Source organism: Anas acuta, chromosome Z, assembly GCF_963932015.1.
Source record: "Anas acuta chromosome Z, bAnaAcu1.1, whole genome shotgun sequence".
Classification (NCBI taxonomy): domain Eukaryota; kingdom Metazoa; phylum Chordata; class Aves; order Anseriformes; family Anatidae; genus Anas; species Anas acuta.
Window position 1 is genome coordinate 43,832,854 of NC_089017.1, and position 19,637 is coordinate 43,852,490.

General features: G+C 40.8%; 1 long non-coding RNA gene across 1 annotated transcript in view; it reads left to right on the forward strand.

The window, feature by feature from the left end:
* Window positions 1-12,998: 12,998 nt before the first annotated feature.
* Window positions 12,999-19,637, forward strand: part of LOC137848595 (uncharacterized) — a 43,303-nt gene continuing 36,664 nt past the window's right edge. The window contains exons 1-2 of the long non-coding RNA XR_011091440.1: window positions 12,999-13,116; window positions 13,270-13,374. This is a non-coding gene — a long non-coding RNA (uncharacterized lncRNA). The remainder of the gene's footprint in view (window positions 13,117-13,269; window positions 13,375-19,637) is intronic.

Genomic DNA, 19,637 nt, shown 5'->3' on the forward strand with positions numbered 1-19,637 from the left:
AGAAGAAGAGGGCCCATCGATGTGTGTAATTAGTCGTCTCATCAATACTAGCATTTTTCCATATGTTCTCTTCTACAAAGATTTGCTCTGACAGCTGGCATTTCCAGTCAGTAATCTTCTTGGGAAACTACAGTCTCCCCTTCTTGATATCACTGTGCTCCACCTCATGCAGTAATTTGTTATCTGAAACTATGACAGTATGCATCGAGTATAGCTTAATCATACCTGAGCTTGCAAACCATTTAAACTTAGAGTCAAAAAAACCCACTCAAGTAGTATCAGTATTGCTCTTTGTATTTATTACCTCAGTTTTAGTGAGGTGTTCAGACAAGTTTACTATGTCTTCACAATCAGTACAGCAGCAGAGTAAAAAATTCAGTCTGTGACAAGTAAGCAAGAATTTAGTCTGTTACATGTATATTTTAATACCCAGAAATACCTGCCTTACACATATTCTGCCTTATCACACTGCAAATGTATAGCCAAACTGATGTTGAATATTGCCAGCTATGGGAAAAATAACCGGGTCAATATATAGTTCCGGCATAAGTTCTGGGCTGTTCAAAACGTAAAGGTGTTTGTCTTTGGACTGTGACCTGATTCTCACTATTAAAATGAGCTATTGCCTTTGATACAATTATCTAAGTCCTTTTCATTAATTATTCTATTTTGTTCCATCATCCAGGATTCATATTCCTCTCTCCTGTTTTTCATGTATCTTGTAATCACTTGATATTATATGCTCTGTTTACTTTTTATATTCTACAAATTAAACTGATTCTGCTGCTTTCTCCAAGGTGACCTACAGAATCATTTGCTTCAGATTTGAGTAAATGTTACTATATCTAAATAAACTTGTGTAGAATTGCTCTGTGATTTGGAATCTAGGTCAAAAAATAATAAATACTATTAACTTCATATTGTCCATTGTTGTAAATGATCGCTGGCATTGATTATATCTAAAATTATGCTTTGTCCTTTATACTCAAGACTCAACAGATAAGGTTGCATTCCCAGATGGTTTACTTGTTTAGAGATAATTTAACAGTGGATTATATTTTATTGTATAGGTGTGGACAGGCTTGTTCTGAAGTAATTCTGGACAACCAGAATTACTTCAGAAGTAACCGATGATGGGCTTCGGGACCCAGGGTGCCCCGAGCTGGAGGACCGGGACGGTGGGGATGACAAACTCCCAACCGACCCTGAACGTGTGCGGGATCTGCTACTCCACCTGGATCCCTACAAGTCCATGGGTCCGGATGGGATTCATCCCCGGGTGCTGAAGGAGCTGGCGGACGTCATCGCGGAACCTCTCTCAATTATTTTTCAACGATCCTGGGAGTCTGGAGAGGTCCCGGTAGACTGGAAGCTGGCAAATGTTGTGCCGATTTTCAAGAAGGGTCAGAAAGAAGACCCTAGCAATTACAGGCCTGTCAGTCTCACATCAGTGCCTGGTAAAATCATGGAGAAGATGGTTCTCGAACGTATTGAGGCGCACCTGGGGGACAAAGCAGTCATTGGTCCCAGCCAGCATGGGTTTGTGAAGGGTAGGTCCTGCCTAACTAACCTGATTTCCTTTTATGATAAGATCACCCGTATGGTGGACCAAGGGAAACCAGCTGATGTGATTTTTTTGGACTTCAGCAAGGCTTTTGACACGGTTTCCCATAGGATCCTACTGGACAAAATGTCCACCATACAGCTAAATAAAAACATCATACGATGGGTGAGCAATTGGCTAACGGGCAGGGCCCAAAGGGTTATGGTGAATGGGGCTGCGTCAGGCTGGCGGGCGGTCACCAGTGGGGTCCCTCAAGGCTCCATTTTAGGGCCGGTCCTTTTCAATATTTTTATAAACGATCTGGATGTAGGAATAGAAGGCATTTTGAGCAAGTTTGCTGATGACACCAAACTTGGAGGAGTTGTGGACTCTGTTGAGGGTGGAAAGGCCTTGCAGAGGGATCTGGATAGGTTGGAGAGCTGGGCGATCGCCAACCGCATGAAGTTCAATAAGAGCAAGTGCCGGGTCCTGCACCTGGGACGGGGAAACCCTGGCTGCACGTACAGACTGGGCGATGAGACGCTGGAGAGCAGCCTAGAAGAGAGGGATCTGGGGGTCGTGGTAGACAACAAGTTGAATATGAGCCAGCAGTGTGCCCTGGCAGCCAGGAGGGCCAACCGTGTCCTGGGGTGCATCAAGCACGGCATCGCTAGTAGGTCGAGGGAGGTGATTGTCCCGCTCTACTCTGCGCTGGTGCGGCCTCACCTCGAGTACTGTGTGCAGTTCTGGGCACCACAGTATAAAAAGGACATGAAACTGTTGGAGAGTGTCCAGAGGAGGGCTACGAAGATGGTGAAAGGCCTGGAGGGGAAGACGTACGAGGAACGGCTGAGGGCACTGGGCCTGTTCAGCCTGGAGAAGAGGAGGCTAAGGGGAGACCTCATCACAGTCTACAACTTCCTCGTAAGGGGGTGTCGAGAGGCAGGAGACCTTTTCTCCATTAACACCAGCGACAGGACCCGCGGGAATGGAGTTAAGCTGAGGCAGGGGAAGTTTAGGCTGGACATCAGGAAGGGGTTCTTCACAGAGAGAGTGGTTGCACACTGGAACAGGCTCCCCAGGGAAGTGGTCACTGCACCGAGCCTGACTGAATTTAAGAAGAGATTGGACTGTGCACTTAGTCACATGGTCTGAACTTGGGTAGACCTGTGCGGTGTCAAGAGTTGGACTTGATGATCCTTAAGGGTCCCTTCCAACTCAGGATATTCTATGATTCTATGATTCTAACCTATTTGCTTTATGTAACTCACAGAATGAAGGAATAATTTTCCGAAGTTGTATACATACAACCCCATTACTTTCAGTTTACTTGTACAGTTGTGATGGGGGCTTCTGGAGTAAACTTATAACTTTCTTCTGTATCCCTGATGTTACAAGAGTTCAGTATGTTTTCAGTTTTGCCACAGATGGGTAATTAAACTACAGGTAAGGAGTAGCAATGATCTAATATTAATGCACTGCAGCAAAAGCCACTTGCAGTTTGAGCCAGAACAAGCAACACTGCAAATTAATCTGTGCTTTTGAAGGCAGATTAATTCCCAGATATAATGGTTGCAGCACTAACATACTTTTAATGGACCTGCAAAGGTTTCATATTTTTCTCAATATAGAAAATGCTATCAATGTGTAAAGCTACATGGATTATGCTAAACAGATGTTTCACCACACAGGTTCTTGTCTCCTGAGGTATGGAACCTTTCTCCATATGTATTTTGAGTGTGCGCTTTCTGCTGTTCCCCTGCTCTTGTGTGGGGCTCCTCCTATGGGAAAAAGTCCTCCACAAACTCCTCCAGTGTGGGTCCTTACCACGGGCTGCAGTTCTTCAAAAACTGCTCCAGCATGGTCTGTATCACAGGGTGTAGCTCTTCAGGAATGAACTGCTCCAGCATGGGTTCCCAAGAGGAAGCAGCTCCCACCAGTCTTCCTGCTCCACTCTACACTGCTCTCCGTGAGCTGCAGTTCTGGAGTCTGCTCCTGTGGAGGCTGCAGCCTCTTTGAGGCCACATCCACCTGCTCCACCAGGGGCCTCCCCACAGGCCGCAGAGGAACTTCTGCTGCACGCGTGGAGCACCTCCTGCTGCGCTGATGTGGGTGTCTGCAGGGATACAGCTCTCATTTCCTACTCCTCTCTCCCAGCTGCTGTTGCGCAGCAATATTCCTTTGTTAAAGCTGCATTTAAGAAATGCAAAAGCACAACTGGCATTGTTGATGGGCTTACCTTTGGCTGGTGGAATTGAATCTTACCTAACATACGGCAGCTCCTGAGCTCTTCTAATAGAGGCCACCTCTGCAGCACACCCACACCTCATTCCCACCTCCAGGTACCAAAACCTTGCCACGTAAACTAAACACATCCTTATCAAATATCTCCTAATTATATCACAAACAATTTAGTGGTCTAATGTTATACCTTCCCACCAGAGGTTATACAGTATTCATGAATGACTTCAGAGTCTTCCCTCTGACCATCTTCACCTCTTTGTGCAAACCATCTAATGCTGTCTCTTCACACTAATAGTTACAAGCACTTTCATTACAGCAGGGCAGAATCATGCAGTAAAACCTCACTGGCCCAACATACATTACAGGGAAGTGAGATTATTTGTCAATTTTCATGGGTATAGCATTTGAGTCCTAGTAAACTCTTTTGCCATTTCATAACTTTCACTGTCAATACACCATCTACAATCAGAGTGAACCAGACATCCAAATGTAAATTTTCTTCCAGTGCTAGAACTTCAGCTGAAGGGAGTGAATGTAGCCCATGGGGCCATGCCAATTTGCAGCCACAAGCTGTTTTTTGGATATAGTATTCTCTAAAAGAGGCCACATAAGCAGAACTGGGAAAAGTGTTTTTTTTTGTTTGTTTGGTTGGTTGGTTGGTTGGTTGTTTTTTTTTTTTTTTTTTTTTTTTTTTTTCCTGGCCCCCAAAAAACACTTCTGAGAGGTGGTTTTATTATTATGATTCTATTATGATTGATTTGTCTGCAAAATGACCCTCGGCCTTATGCCAATAACTATGTCTGGTCTGTAGTACCCACGTCTGACAGTGGCTCTCCATAGTTGCAACTCTTCAAAGAATACAGATTTGGTAAGACAATTATGAGAGAGATATCTGAGTGTGGTAGACATGACCAATGCTCAGGCAAGAGCAATCTTGTGTCACGTCCAGAAAAGGCTGAAGAGCAGGCACTTTTTGATCACTTTGCCAAAGTTTTCTGCCCCACCACCACTTGCTTCCTTGGCAGGACTGTCATGCTCATCATTCATTTATGTCCCATTTTTTCAGTCTTTGTTACATGTCTTTTATCAGTGATGGCAATTTCACTGTGGTTTTATTTTCACCTTTGGAGATGATGAGGAAGAACTGCAAGAGTGCAGGTGAAGTGTCTATGGATACTGAAGGCAGAAATGTAAAAGTATGGTAGAAAATAAATAACATGGCTACCTTTTCTCTTTTGAACTGGAAAGTAGGAATGGCCTAGGCATCTTTGGGCTGGATTACCCTATATATAGAGATATGGATACACGGGTCATTATCTGTAATATTGTGTACTTCCTTGCGTGACAATATAATCATTGAAGATTTTTTTTTAAATGTCATAAATAAAGGTTTAATGCACTCCTGGGATTACTACTTCACATCTCTCTGCCTGCAGGCACGAGAAAGCAAAAGTATTCTTTTTAATGAAATAACTGAAACTGTTGAATTTGTCTTTCATAGTTCATTAATCAGAACTTGTTTGGATCTCAGTAATTTTCTCTTGACACAGTGCAGGAAAACACACACAGATCACTAAGGATGATAGGATTCTTCAGAAGAGTTAACAGAAAGCTCCAACTGGAAGCTCAATTTGACATTTTAGAAGCAGGCTTTTGTCTGTTCCATCCATGCAACTTCATTAAAGGAGGGAATGTACTCTCTGGGAAGGACAGAAAGAGGCACACTTTATAAAATATAGCAACATTTCTTTCAACTTCACAAGAGTATGTGCAATCCAACTGCTGGCATATAACTAAAGGACACTAGACTTTTTCTGTGATCCTTGGCTATATCTTATTTACCTGAAAATACTTGAAATAAAGGACAAGGCTACTGCATTATTGCACTACTTTAGTTTGAGAGTAATCCACAGATTTCTATAAGGTTAAGATCTTTGCAGACAAAGTGCTTCTGGACTAGATTCTGATAGATTTTACAACAGAAATAGTGTGTGCTGCTGAGGAAGTTTTCTGATGCTTTGTGAACTAGTATAAAATAATGATGATATTTTATAGGTGCTTTAATGTATTTTTTCACATCTTAACATAATTTAATAACTCAATTGAAAAATGTGAATGTTTTTGTGATGATGATCTATCTTATACACTATAGTTAAGACCAGTGATATAGTTTTGCCTGATATCTGTATCTTCTGCAAAGTACTAAATGAAATTAGAACAGTTAGGATTTGGATCAGACTTCTTTTTAAGATGCTTAATTTAAATAAATAAATAAATATATATATATATATATATATGTATATATTGGGTGCCAGCCAGGTACTTGTTTGGGGATTGGATGATGACAGGAATCTGCAAATATCTAGTCATCTACATGTATTTTAATTTCCTTCAACCTTTTAATGACCACAAATTGTTTCTATCTGATTCATATCATATGTCCATACAAAATCTTATCATATTGTATGTTTATATAATGTCATAAGAAATCTTCTGATGACCTCAATTAATTCACCAGCAAAGAGAAATTTACATTACAGAAACCAACACAAAATTTCCAGACATTAATGAGTCTCACTTTTGGCAGAATTTGCAGAGGAATCTGGATTACAAAATATAACTCATTTTTACAGATCCTGAAAGTCTTGGTCATTCACCAGTCAACCTTGCAACTCACTGGGAAAGGATATCAATAAAATGAGGAACTCAAATTTCTTCTTCACAGACAGTTTCTGTTATGTAGAAACTCAGAAAATTCACCCAGACTTTTTCAGACACAATAAATATTCTTAAATTAAGATAAAAGAAATACAGTGCAGTGTAGAAATACGTCAAGTGGCTCACCTACATGTATGCTCTGAGTTGGGATTTCCTTATCATCCAAAAAAAAAAAAAGGTCAAAAATCCTCAGAAGTTCTCATGACCCAAAAATAAGTCAATTCTATATAATTGGTGGGTATATATATATATATATATATATATATAAAAGAAAGGTTCATTTTGTTTTAAATTGCTGATGATGCAAACATTATTTATGTATGAATGGTTACAATTTAGTAGCTTAACAAAAGTTATTTAACATGCATAATAGGTCCCTATCGCTGCTATCATTAAATTGACTAGTTTACATTATTAAACCTATTTACATATACATATATATATTTCTGAACCAGTTTTTATGTAGAATAGAATCACGGAATCATATCTGCTAGATAGTGATCAAACAAATTACAGAATCACAGTCACAGAATCACAGAACTGGTAAGTTTTGAAGGGACCTCTGGAGCTCTTACGTTCTAACAACACTACTCAAGGAGAGATACACAGAGCAGGTTGCCTAAGACCATGTCGAGGTGGCTTTGAATATTTCCAAGGAAGGAGACTACATTGGACTCTTTCCAGTATGTCTAGGTCTCTCACGACTGGATACAGCACTCCAGGTGTGGTCTCACCATTACTGGGTAGAACGGAAGGATCGTCTCATGGCCTGCTGGTGATAGTTTCCCTAATGCAGCCAAAAATGCCATTAGCCTGTTTAGCAGCAAGGACACACTGCTGACTCAGGCTCAACTTGGTGCCTACCAGGATCCCTAGGTCCTTCTCTGCAGAGCAGCTTTTCAGCTGGCTGACCCACAGCATGGAGTGCTGCCTGATGCTGTTCCTCCCCAGGTGAAGCAGGACTCTGCACTTCTCCTTGCTGAACTTAATGAGATTCTTGTTAGCCTACCTCTCCAGCCTGTCAAGGTCCCTCTGGATGGCAGCACAGCCTTCTGGTGAGTCAGCCACTCACATCCATTTTTTTTTGTCATTTTTGTCAATTTACTGAGGGTGCACTCCACCCCATCATCCAGATTGCTAATGAAGTTGTTAAACAAGACTGGCCCAGTATTGACTCCTGCAGTACTCCACTTGTTACTGGCCTTCAATTAGACCTTGTGCCACAGACCATTACCCTTTGAGTCCAGCCTTTCAGCCAGTTGTTTATCCACCTTACTGTCTGCTCATCCAGACCATGCATGAATAGATTCTTTGTGAGGATTTATGGGGGACAGTGTCTTGATATATTTAAATGTCATTTTCAACTGTAAAAAACATCTAAAATTCATTATGCAAAATCAAATGAGAAGTGGTAGAAACAAATTGAAATTCTTAGATGTAAATTGAATCTTGGTGACTGTTTACTGGGAAAGAAAGAATGATGTGAAGTACTGGGAGTGATGACTACAGTAGTACTGAATTGATGAGGGCCTTGTTGAAGTTAATAGTAACTTTCTAGGGAATTTAGTAAGAAGTATATTGAGCCAACATTGCTTGCTGCTGGATAGAGCTTTTCCAGCTGCTGAGAGGCACTTGCTCTTTCACTTAAAATGGAGGAGGTAAAGGTCAATGTTCAGAAATCACTGTGATGATTTATAGATGGTGATTACCAGGGCTGTCTAAAGGACCATGGGTTTTTGGAGAGAGTAAGGCAACAGCCAAAAGAAGTATGACAGAAAAGAAAAAATACTTGTTCAAAGTATTTGTAGAGAGAGAAAGTAAACATTATGAGGAAGTAGAAAAACCCACAGACTATCTTTTTGCTGTGGTGCATAGCATGTGCTTTAGCACTTCTAAGCACAATTACAACACAAGATTTCTATTGCTAAGACATACAGGTATTGTAATAGGTGCTGGGTAGCAAGATAATGCAATTCTTCTGAATGAGGCCATCCACTGACCAAAACTTGGAGATGTTTTCTTCCTCTATGAAGTCCTATCTAGATTTCCATTAATCTAAGAGCACAAACAAAAGCTGTCTCTGTCATCTCAATTTCCTTGCATACTTTGTTTATTTAGAAATACCCTACTGAGATAAAAGTACTAATTTACAGCATGTAGTTCTGGAGACAGCAGGAGGCTTAGATAATAATCATAAAAGACAATAAAATTATCAGTTTTAGAAGGGTGAAAATATAGCAACAATGAAAGAGACAATCCACAGACACAGAAGCTCTAATTGGACTTCTTGGCATCTTGTCAAAATCAAATTTTCTTGCCTATTAATATGGCACCTCTCACTGGAAGTTGTCAGTGATAATGCACAGGAAACATCTGTGACTATAACATGTCTCAAGTCTCTGTGTAATGGCCTGGAAGCTAAGACATCCACACATAGATAAAACCTGAAAATTCCTGAGCATTGAAATCAGACTCTGTAGTAATTGCATAAGCATTTTGTGAAGTTCGGTTTCTCTGGGATACAGATGAAATGTATATTGATTCCTTGGAAATGTCAGGAACCTATCTTGCTTGTCTGTGAAATGTACAATCATATTTAATACAGGGAAGTTGTGGCTGTGAAACCTGAGAGATGACTTTAGAATTTGAATTTCTTTATTTTAGTTTATCAGAAAACAACTCTGTCCTGGCCCATTCAGGTGCCTACGCATGTCAGGGGAAGGGAGGTAAGCATTCTGTTCTCACATCTTGCAGTAGAATTAGTTGAATTTAAAAGAATCAATTGAGTTGAAGTCATGAGTGATTTCCAAGTATGACAATGCAGAAATATTGCTATGGGTCATTGAAACAAATTTATGGATCGTAATGTTACCAGACTCAGAAGTCTCTGAGATTCATATGGATCCATTTTTTATATTTGTTCTTTTTCTCATACTGTTTCTGTAATTGTTGTGAAAGAACAAGTGGTGCAATAGTCAGTGGTGTAATAATCAGTGGTGTGTAAGAGGAGATGTGTTCACCATACAGAAAGAATCTCTTAGGCAGATAATATCAGCTTTTATAGAACCCAGTACTCATTAGAATGGCCCTATAAAACATAGGGTAAAAGCTAATCTAATTTACTAATTAGGAACTATGCTGACCAGGAGCTTGTATCAGTGCTTGCAGAGCCTCAGGAAGGTGGATCTAAGCCTCAAAAGGGATAGATGAACTGTTGCTGTGTTAACATCATCATGCTGCTATTAGTAATGGGGCTTAGATGTCATAGAATCACAGATTGGTTTAGGTTGGAAGGGACCTCTGGAGGTCACCAGTATGATTAAGTATGGCCACCTAGAGCAGGCTGCCCATGACCATGTCCACTGTGATAAGTCTATGACACCTAAGGACACGCGAGTATTCTCAGTGAGGTTTGTAGGAAAGTCAAAAGGAATTTTAAATCCCAAAATGTTCCTGAAGCTTTCCTGACAGTTTCTTGAATGCTGTCCCCCAAACTGTAAGGGACAGAGTACATTAGATTCCCTACTCCATCATACGCTTTTGAGAAGACAGTTGGCTGGAGATGCCTATTTTAAGGCATGCCAGTAGAATAGGCAAGATGGATTTTGCTATTTCTGTTACTGGCATCTGCACTGATATTGTCTACTGCATAAGCTCCTCTAGCAGCAAGTTCCAGAAGATGGTGAAAACCTCCAAATGTCTTTGAAGCTCTGACTGCCAGGGTGGACAGTATAGCTCCTTTTTCCTGGGTATTTTCTATTTTGGGGGTGGGGTAAAGATGACACACAAGGAATAGAATTCCTTCTGCTCCCTTTTTTCCCCCCAGACTTTCCTGGGAGGAAGAAAGAAAATGCTATACTGAGCAAACACAAGAGAAGGAGTGAGATCTGATGTATCTTTCAGCAGGTTTTTGGCCGTCTAAATCAGGTTTGCCTATGCTTACATCTGACATTACAAGCTTTTTTTTTTTTTTTTTGGAGTAGTTAATATTTGCAGTCACTTCTGGGAAGAATCTATTTTTAAAACTACAAAACACATAAAGCAGATGCTAATGTGGAGAAATAATAACACTCCTGCAATCCTGCAAGAGGCATGTGACCTTACTTGAGCAGACAAGTCAACCTCTTTGTGTAGTGCATTACTCTGTGCTACATGCAAGAGATTCCTTCCTTACTGATATCTCTGGAAAAGTTCTCAAGGTCAAAGGCAAAGCTGTATCTAGCACAGGCATGGCTAGTCATTTGTCATTTCCTACTTCAATAATCAGAATATGCTGTAAGATATCTGCAGAAATGTCAGTTCTGGAATGAAATGTTTATTCAAAGACTATTGAAATTTATCTCCTCTCCTCTCCTCTCCTCTCCTCTCCTCTCCTCTCCTCTCCTCTCCTCTCCTCTCCTCTCCTCTCCTCTCCTCTCCTCTCCTCTCCTCTCCTCTCCTCTCCTCTCCTCTCCTCTCCTCTCCTCTCCTCTCCTCTCCTCTCCTCTCCTCTCCTCTCCTCTCCTCTCCTCTCCTCTCCTCTCCTCTCCTCTCCTCTCCTCTCCTCTCCTCTCCTCTCCTCTCCTCTCCTCTCCTCTCCTCTCCTCTCCTCTCCTCTCCTCTCCTCTCCTCTCCTCTCCTCTCCTCTCCTCTCCTCTCCTCTCCTCTCCTCTCCTCTCCTCTCCTCTCCAGGAAAATCCTCCAAGATAAAAGAAATGCATATTTAACAGTACATCCCTGTATAGAAATCCAAACAACAGCCAAATGCACTTAAAACAAACAGTAACGCCTTCACACAAAAGGAGCTATTTACAACTTTGCTAAACCAACATTGCATATCTCAAGCTGTTTCCTCTTCAGTGACCCTTTCTTGTGCCTGCTAAACTTAATGGAAAAATACAAACTGAATTCTGTTAGAATAGGATCAGGCACACTATGTATATAGAATTCTGTAAATAAATTAACTAGGCATCCCTGTTCAGTCCTGGGCTTCCAAGCAGTTGGTGTTAGGTGACACTTAAGATTTGCTTAGGGTAGGATGATGAGTCTAATAACTTTCAATCTATTTTGCACTTCAGTGTGTGCTGGCACTGAGGAATTGTTATAATGAAACAAGCTGTGTGCTTTTATTTCTAATTTCTAGTTGAAGCAGCTGGACTGTGCATCCTGCTCTGAACAGGATCAAGGTTTTCTTGGATTGCAGGAGGAGCTGGGAACCCACCAGGGTCTAACTATGCCTCTGCAGCCACCCACCACAGAGGTGCTGGGATTGACAAGCAGAGAAAAAGATCTGTAAACTGGGTCTCCTCTTCTCAGGAGACGGAGACATTCTTCCCGCACCAGGACTAACCACTCTTCTTCACAATTGGCAGCTCATCTATCAGCAGTCTGTTTGCATTTCCAGGCTACTGACACTAGCAATATAGATGGTGGTCCATTTGGTGCTTCTGAGTAGTTTGATGTGCTACGGTAGCTTCTTGTCTTGTTCAAACCTAGATTTGGCCTGTGTCATCTCAGATGGCTAGATTTTTGACAAAATAATATAATTAATATTTTACTTTAATTTTCTTTTACTTATTTGGCCAAAACATCTCTTTCTGGGGTGCAAGCAAAAGTTTTCAGCATAGATTCCTAAAAGGAAAGAGTTAGATCTCATATGTGCCATTAAAACAAACAAACAAACAAAAACAAAACCAAAAAGGGTAACACAGACATTGACATTATAAGAGTGAGAACATAGAGTCAAGCTTCTAAGTCACTTGAATTTCATCATAAGTTGAGTTATTACTGAATGTTTATCCAATGTACTAGCTGATCTCTAAGGTTTTATGTAAGTTCAGATATAATGGATGATCACAGTGACGTACATTTGAGAACAACAGTATTCCAGGCCACTCAGTGGGCCTGCTGTAAAATATAATAACATCTGTTTAGAAATCTAACTCTTCAGACTGTTACACATTGCAGAAACAGTTAATTAATTGTTAAGGAATAGTAAAACAGGGCCCACAGAGAAAAGCTGGAAGTTTGAGAAATTTTGGGCTCAGGTATTGATCTGTCAGAAAGCTCTGTGTGAATACAGATCATGTAATATCAATTATACACAAGGAGTGACTAACTTCCCAAGCATATTTTGTAATGAGAACCTGTGTTCTCATGAAGGTATCTTCAGCTATTTCTACGTGAGCACTGCACTGCTCTTCCATATGTACCTTCTGCACTGCCTACCATGTGTGTTCTGGACGCACTCACTTAAAACATTTGCCTTGAGGTCATTCTTTCAAAATTACCAAACACTAGGAGGTGTGTGTGGTGATGACATGCTCTCACAAGCCAGTTTTATTCTGGTAGAGTAGAGTAAAAAGACAGGCATGTCTCTAATCTTGTATTAACTAGTAATATGTATCTTAAAGCATATGTATTCACTAAGGATGCATCTTGAAGGGCATATGTATTCACTAAGGATATATCTTGAAGGCCCAGTTAATTATTCAGGGTATACCCTAAGATCTCCCAGGGCTGCAAGCCTTTAAAAGGAGCAGGATCTCCTTTTTCAGGGTTTTTGTGTCAATGCAGCTCTATGTCTTGCTGCACCAGGTGAAGCAGGTTAGCAGAGGTGCTGGGAGTTGAAGGTAAAGACCTTTTTTTTTTTTTTTTTTCTGTGTAGTTCTTGTACCTGACATCTTGTAGTTGCAAGGCAAGACACTTGAGCTTATGCCTCTATGAAAGATTTTTACTCAGCCATTGTATTACTTGGGTTTGATGAATTTCTATGTGCTTTTCAGCAGTATGTATTTGTGGAGGCACAGTCACTCAGTGATGCCCAGTGCTGCAGTAGCTTTGGAAAGATTTGGAGCTTCAGAGGCTGCTGTTTCCCTGAGATGATTCAGGTAGGAACCCCTCATCTTTCCATTTTTTCAGCAGTTCTCAGCCCACAATGAGAATGTCATATGCCCTGACTCAGGGACATCAGCATAGGAAGGAATGTGCTTTGTAGGAACGCTCATCAGCTTTCTACTCTGTGCCAAGTTTGAGGGGCATTTTAGGATTCATCCTGGGTTGAAGTTAAAGATAAGGGGCATTTTGGACTGAGTTCTTACTGATGTGGCACCAAGAGATGTGGTTTAATAATGTGACTCAGTAGTTCAGCTTGGTGACTGGACTTGATGATCTTGAAGAACTGTTCCAATGCAGATGATTCCATGATCCCATAGCTGCTAGCCCTATTCATGCAGCCTGCTGCTTGGTTTGCATGCCAGACCCACTTGCCACCCTGTGTATGCCAGGGAATGCATGGGTTGACAAGCAACAGTAAACCTCGACTTTCAAGTACAGCAGCTTTACATCGTAGCAAAAATAAGTGATTTGGACAGGCACTTATAGATTGAAGTAGTTCTTGAATATCTAGTGTGTGAAATAACTCTTCTGCTAAGCACTAGTAGAGGTAGGCACTAGCAGAAGTAATAAAAAATGTCTCATTCAATCTTATTTTTTTTTCGAAAAACCCTCCCAAACCTCAGTTTTATTGAAAAATTCTTAAGTAGTTGTATCGGAAAAGAAGGCTGACTCCCTAATTCTCAGCCTCAATGCTACTTAAAAAAAAAGTAACAAATAGTCTTCAAGTTCTCTGATGTCCTTTGCAGCAACAGGTAAGCAGACAAATGTGTACAGCTCCACTGTTGTACTCTTATTTGCTTCTAACAGAGAAATGCTCCATCAGGAGTCTTTGCATGGAAGTAGATTGTATGCATTATTGCATGAGCCATGGATTTTAATCCATAATCTTTATGTGGTTCTGGTGGTGAATGTTATATGCAGAAAGAAAATATTAGCCTTCAGACTGATGAAAATACAATTGTAAAACTTGGAAAGCCCTGAATAAAGAAGATTTATGCAAATATGCACATTAAGAGGATATTGGTGGAGTGGAAGACAGCCCTCCATATTCTGTTTCATTGAATTTCCTGATTGAACTAATGACCAAACCATCCTTACCTGTTCTGGATTCTGAAAACGGTAGCTATCTGAGTTGTTCATTCCTTCTCCAGAAAAATACTGGTGTTGAAGTAGCATTTTTTAATTTTTTTAGGCAGGTAAAACAGAAAATGAAAATTCTCTTGAGGGCTGCTTCAATTTACTATATATAAAGGAACCTTAAAAAATACTGCAGGAATACACTTCTCTTTGCCCTTAGCAAATAAAAGTGACACTGGAAGGCAGAGTGTGCAGCATTGTTCTGTGCTTTACTATAACTAGACTGCCAGGTAGTTTTTTATTTCACTGTAAGGCAGGTATAGGCTTCTACCTGAACTGTGGTGTTTTTCACCTGCTCAGCACTGTAGAAGGCCTATAAAAATGCAGGCAAAAATGAAATCATGTCCTAGTGCAAAGGCTAAATGCAACTGTATGTGCAGCTTTGTGCCTGTGCATGTACAAATGATCGCAATGAGAATGGAAAGGACAGGAAACAACAAGGCTCCTTGTCTCACCAGCACAGAAAACTGGCCACCACTGAGAGGGAGAGCATGGAGCATCTGCATGGTGTGAAGAGTACGAGCTTTGCTTGCAATCTAGCACCTCCCAGGGTTCTCTGTGTAGGAGGTGAAGGAGTAAACAGTTTGTGTGTGTCTGTGTGTGTGTGTACAGATCTATAGATACACAGGAAACTTAGCTCTTCTGCTATAAAATCAGTCTTTCTTGCACAAGTTATTTTAAAGCAAATTGTTCATTTTTAGGTTCATGTCATGAGCTCTGACAATGTGCCTGTGCACTCAGCACACGGTATAGTTCTCCCATTTAAAGACAACACCCATGCATGAAACTTTGTGGAGTGAAGGTTACTGTATACTGCAAAAAGGAAAATAGTTCATGTTGTGTCTTGGTCTCCCTTCCCATTACAAAATCCAACACATTGCAGCCAACTGTTCCCATGAGTCATCTGTCCAGTAATTAATCTCTGCTATGCCAAAATCACAGACTAGAATTACTCAGGGGAATACATTAGCTGGAAATTAAAGTTTAAAAGGCTCTAGCTCTTGTTTCTCTTATGAATGCTACTTTAAAACATTTCTAAGTGGAAAATGGGAACTTGCTACTATTTGGGACAGGGGGAAGTGGGAGTGACAATTCCTCTGTGGGTTAAAATGGTTGTTGAACAACAGCGAAGCCAGGGGCAATCAGAAGACACTAAAGCATAAAGTACTTCCAGAAAATTAGCACCTCATTAAGGGAAGAACAAAATGTTATTCCTACCTAATTATCAGGAATCTGTTTGAATAGGGAACAATGCCAGATGGGTAGTTTTATCTCATTGACAGCTTTCTTAATGATTTTTATTTTTATTTTTTAAAGTAGTAAACCTAGAAACATTTACAGCTATTAACGCTCAAAGCAAGATAGTCTGTCAGATTTTTTTTTTTTTTACCTCTCTGCCAGGTAAAAGAAGTACTACTTTGCCATACTCGTGTTTCCAGTCCTTAAACCAAGGAGTACCATGAGAACATCTGAGTTGTGAACCTGAGTTTACTACTCCAAAGGCAACTTCTGCTGTCTATGTGGAAAACCAGAGTTGCAATGTAAATACTGTTGTGAGAACTGGAGGGTTCTGTGGAGAATGTCTAATCTCCTTGGAAATCTAGGTCCATCCCTAAGGATGTAGCCTCTGTTTCCTTCCTCATCTGGGAAAAATCACCCCTTTTTTCTAGAGAGAGGTTTTTTAATATTTCTTTAATCCCAGGCTCTTCACACATGTAGATGCTGTGACTGAGGTGAGCCACCTGAGCCAGAAGGGATTTCCTTCAGCAGATGAGTTTCAGCTGGATGCCTCTGTGTAACACAGCCCCCATGCTCAGCATTGAGCCTGGTGCCATCTGGTTCTTGTGGTGCCTTCTGAAAGGGGCAGCTCCCTGCCTACTCCTTTGCCAGCAAACTAATAACAGAAATGATCATTAATATTATGAGCTGTTTGAAAAGCATCTGAACAGCTTACTAACTACCAGTGGGTGTCCAGAGGGTGCAGGAACAGATTGCATTTAATTTTTTTTTAAATTCATGTACTTAATTTCATAATAGTTGTCTCTGTTTTTTCACTGAATCTGTTATTTCTGTAGCTCTTCTTTGGTACCAATATCAGTGTTTCTGGCACTACACCTGTGCATACCCTCCAGTCAAGTGGAAATGAATGAATTTTTATTTGCCTGCAGGCTGCTAGAAAAGTTCCTCTGACTTCATGGTGGATATTGTTGCCATCATCTTTGTCCATGTGGTGGTGTTGCATACTCTTACAAAGTACTGTAATCCATTATAGTTGTATTGCTTTCCAAATGTTGGGCATTTTCTTGGCCCATGCTGTTTGCCACAGCATGTGTAGCCCCACATGATACGTGTATATTTTTTGTGAGCTCCAACACTGGCCTCTCCACCTTCTTTTCTGCCTGAAGGTTCTTTTTTATTATTATTTTTTCTTTCTCTCTTTTTTTTTTTTTTTTCTTTTTAATGGACATCATTAAAAAAGAATCCTAATTTATGACATCAGAACTTTATCAATTCTCCCCCCTTACATTTTTGGCAGTTTTGTAGCATACAAGCCTCAGTAGGCTTCTAAAGTCAATTTAGAGTTTTGCTATATGAACGGCTGGATGTTCCAAAAAAGAAAGGGGTTATTTTTTACCTGAATTGCTTCAATGATCCAGTCCTAGTGCACAACCTTCTTCTGCTTACAATGTTTTTAATATGTTTTTCCTGGTCAGAAATACCTCAGAGCCTACACTTTGAGACCATTTTTTTTCATCCTTTTTTTCTGAGGCTGGGCTGTTTCTGCTGGGCTCCTCAGCCCAGCACAACCAATTCAAACTGGCTTCTGTGAGAAACATGTCAAGGTACAGTTCAATGAAGTTGTGTCCAAGTCTTGAGAGAAAAGGAGTGGAAACTTCTCATGCCAGCTTTGTTCTTTAAGCCAGTAATTCAGGAAGTGATGTCTTCTGTCTGGACTGGGCAATTTCTATTGTTAGCAAAACTCTCTACTTTCTTAAAGACTGGTTTACTTTCAGGAACCTCTGTCTACTGAATTCTTCCCAGTCCCTTCTCCTCCCCGTCCAAACTGGGCTTACATTATGTACCCAGTTTGCACCTGTAACTCTAACTTACCACTTCAATCTTGGGTCATTCAGTACAGGCTCTCCTGGACTTTGACTTTCTTCTTTGTCCCGCCCAGCTGAAAGAAAAATTTATATATATATATATGTGTGTGTGTGTGTGTGTATATATATACGTGTATATATATATATATATATCATAGAATCATAGAATATCCTGGGTTGGAAGGGACATATGTATAATATATATATATGTATATATATATACATATATATAAAATTATTTTTATTAATCTTTTTCTTCTCCTGTATTGACAGCCTTCTTTTGGGGTGTTTTGACATCAGGTCATTTTCTGTTGCCATTGCCAGACATGGCTTGGAGCCTTCATGAAATGCTGCTGTCTTCTCCAGAGTATGCTTCTGGTGATGCTATTCTTCCATCAGCTTAATTAGTTTTGCCTCATGCCATGTCCTACTCAAAGAAACTTGGAGGCAGAGTCTGACATTGGTTTGCTTCTTTTCTCATTTTTTTCCTATCCAAATGCTCAGTCAGCACAGGAGCCTGTTCCAGCTAGCTGCTCCAAGAAGCGCGTAAAGATACAGTTCCCTGCAGACAGCAAAAAGTAATATCTCTGATGCTTACAAAACCTTCTTAAGAAATTCCTATCTTTATTACTTCTTGATGTGAAATTTGAGAAATCCTTCCTCTGTAGCTCTCTCTCCCACCCAAAGACGGAAGGGAACAACATTCACTCATTGTCTGTCAGTGCTTATATCCCTGCATGGCAATGCAATAGGTGTCCTTTTTCCCTGTGCTATAAAAATGTCTCCTGGCTCTACCCATGCTGACGTTAGTTGGCCCAGGTTTACTGCACAGAAACAGGAGTATTCTCTAACGAATATAAAGAGAGTTGGCTGCTCTAAGCTATTGGCATAGCTTAATGCCTTAAAGTAAATCAGAGAGATAGGTCGGCCCTGAGTTAAAACTTCAAGATTTGGCTCACTAGTAATAATTGAGCACAGTTGAAGAGCCTTGGGAGTGGTCAGTACTATTCAGAACAAAGGGAAAGCAAAAGTTAAGTTTTATAAAAGTATTATAAGAACTATGTGAACCCTTCTGTGACAGGCTTCCTCTGGTAATAGAGATGAACATGCTAAACCTTTTATAGAGACATCTGCTAACCTGTAAAAGCTTAAGCTGTCAGGTCTGGTTCAGCCCTTGCCGTGGGTTTTCATTTCTCTGCTTAGCAATTGCCTTTCAAAGCACTCTTGAGTGCATGAAAATACACTCAAATCAAGGAAGAGACTTGTCCTTGTTTCCTGTGCTTTGTTGGCTTCGTTTGCCTTTTATTTCCCAGGGCTATGGGTCCCTAAATTTAGAAAGGAAAAAGAATAAGAAACTGAGAAAGCTCTCTCGCCTCTCCCTGCCTCTTCCAATGGGATCAGACTGGAATCCTTGCTGTGGCCTGGCCTCAGTCCATGGTAATAAAGCAAAGCCTCTGATGGCAAACCATGAGAGCCTGCAAAAGGAGGAACATGGCATGGTGAAAAAAAAAAAAATATATATATATATATTTTCTATTCATTTTTGATATATGTCTGTCAGACCTTAGTGTGAACGCCCCTGAGTGGTGTTACCATCCCTCTGTGTAAGCAGGAACTTGATAGAAGGTGCAGTATATTGTGGCTCCCAGGGTAAACTTGTCCTGGTGGGCAGCTGCTGGCAGAGGCCACAGCTCAAGCCTTGCAGCCTGAGGGCTGTGTGCTCCCACTGTCAGCACTGACAAGCTGGTCTCCAATGCGCTGACTTATGTGGATGCATGGTTGTCATTTCTCTTCTTCCTGGCATCCACCACTTCTTCTCACCCCCTCTCATTTGTAAGGGAGGGCTCACCACTCACCTCCGGATGGAGAAACTGCACCTGACTCAGCTGGGCACCAAGCTCCTAGGGGAGTGCAGATGCAAGAAGGCTGTGTGCTTCATTTTTTCCCACTCAGGGGCCTGCCTGTGTTTTGATGGAAATAGAAAGCTCCTGTAGGCTTGCCTAAGCTTCAGGTCA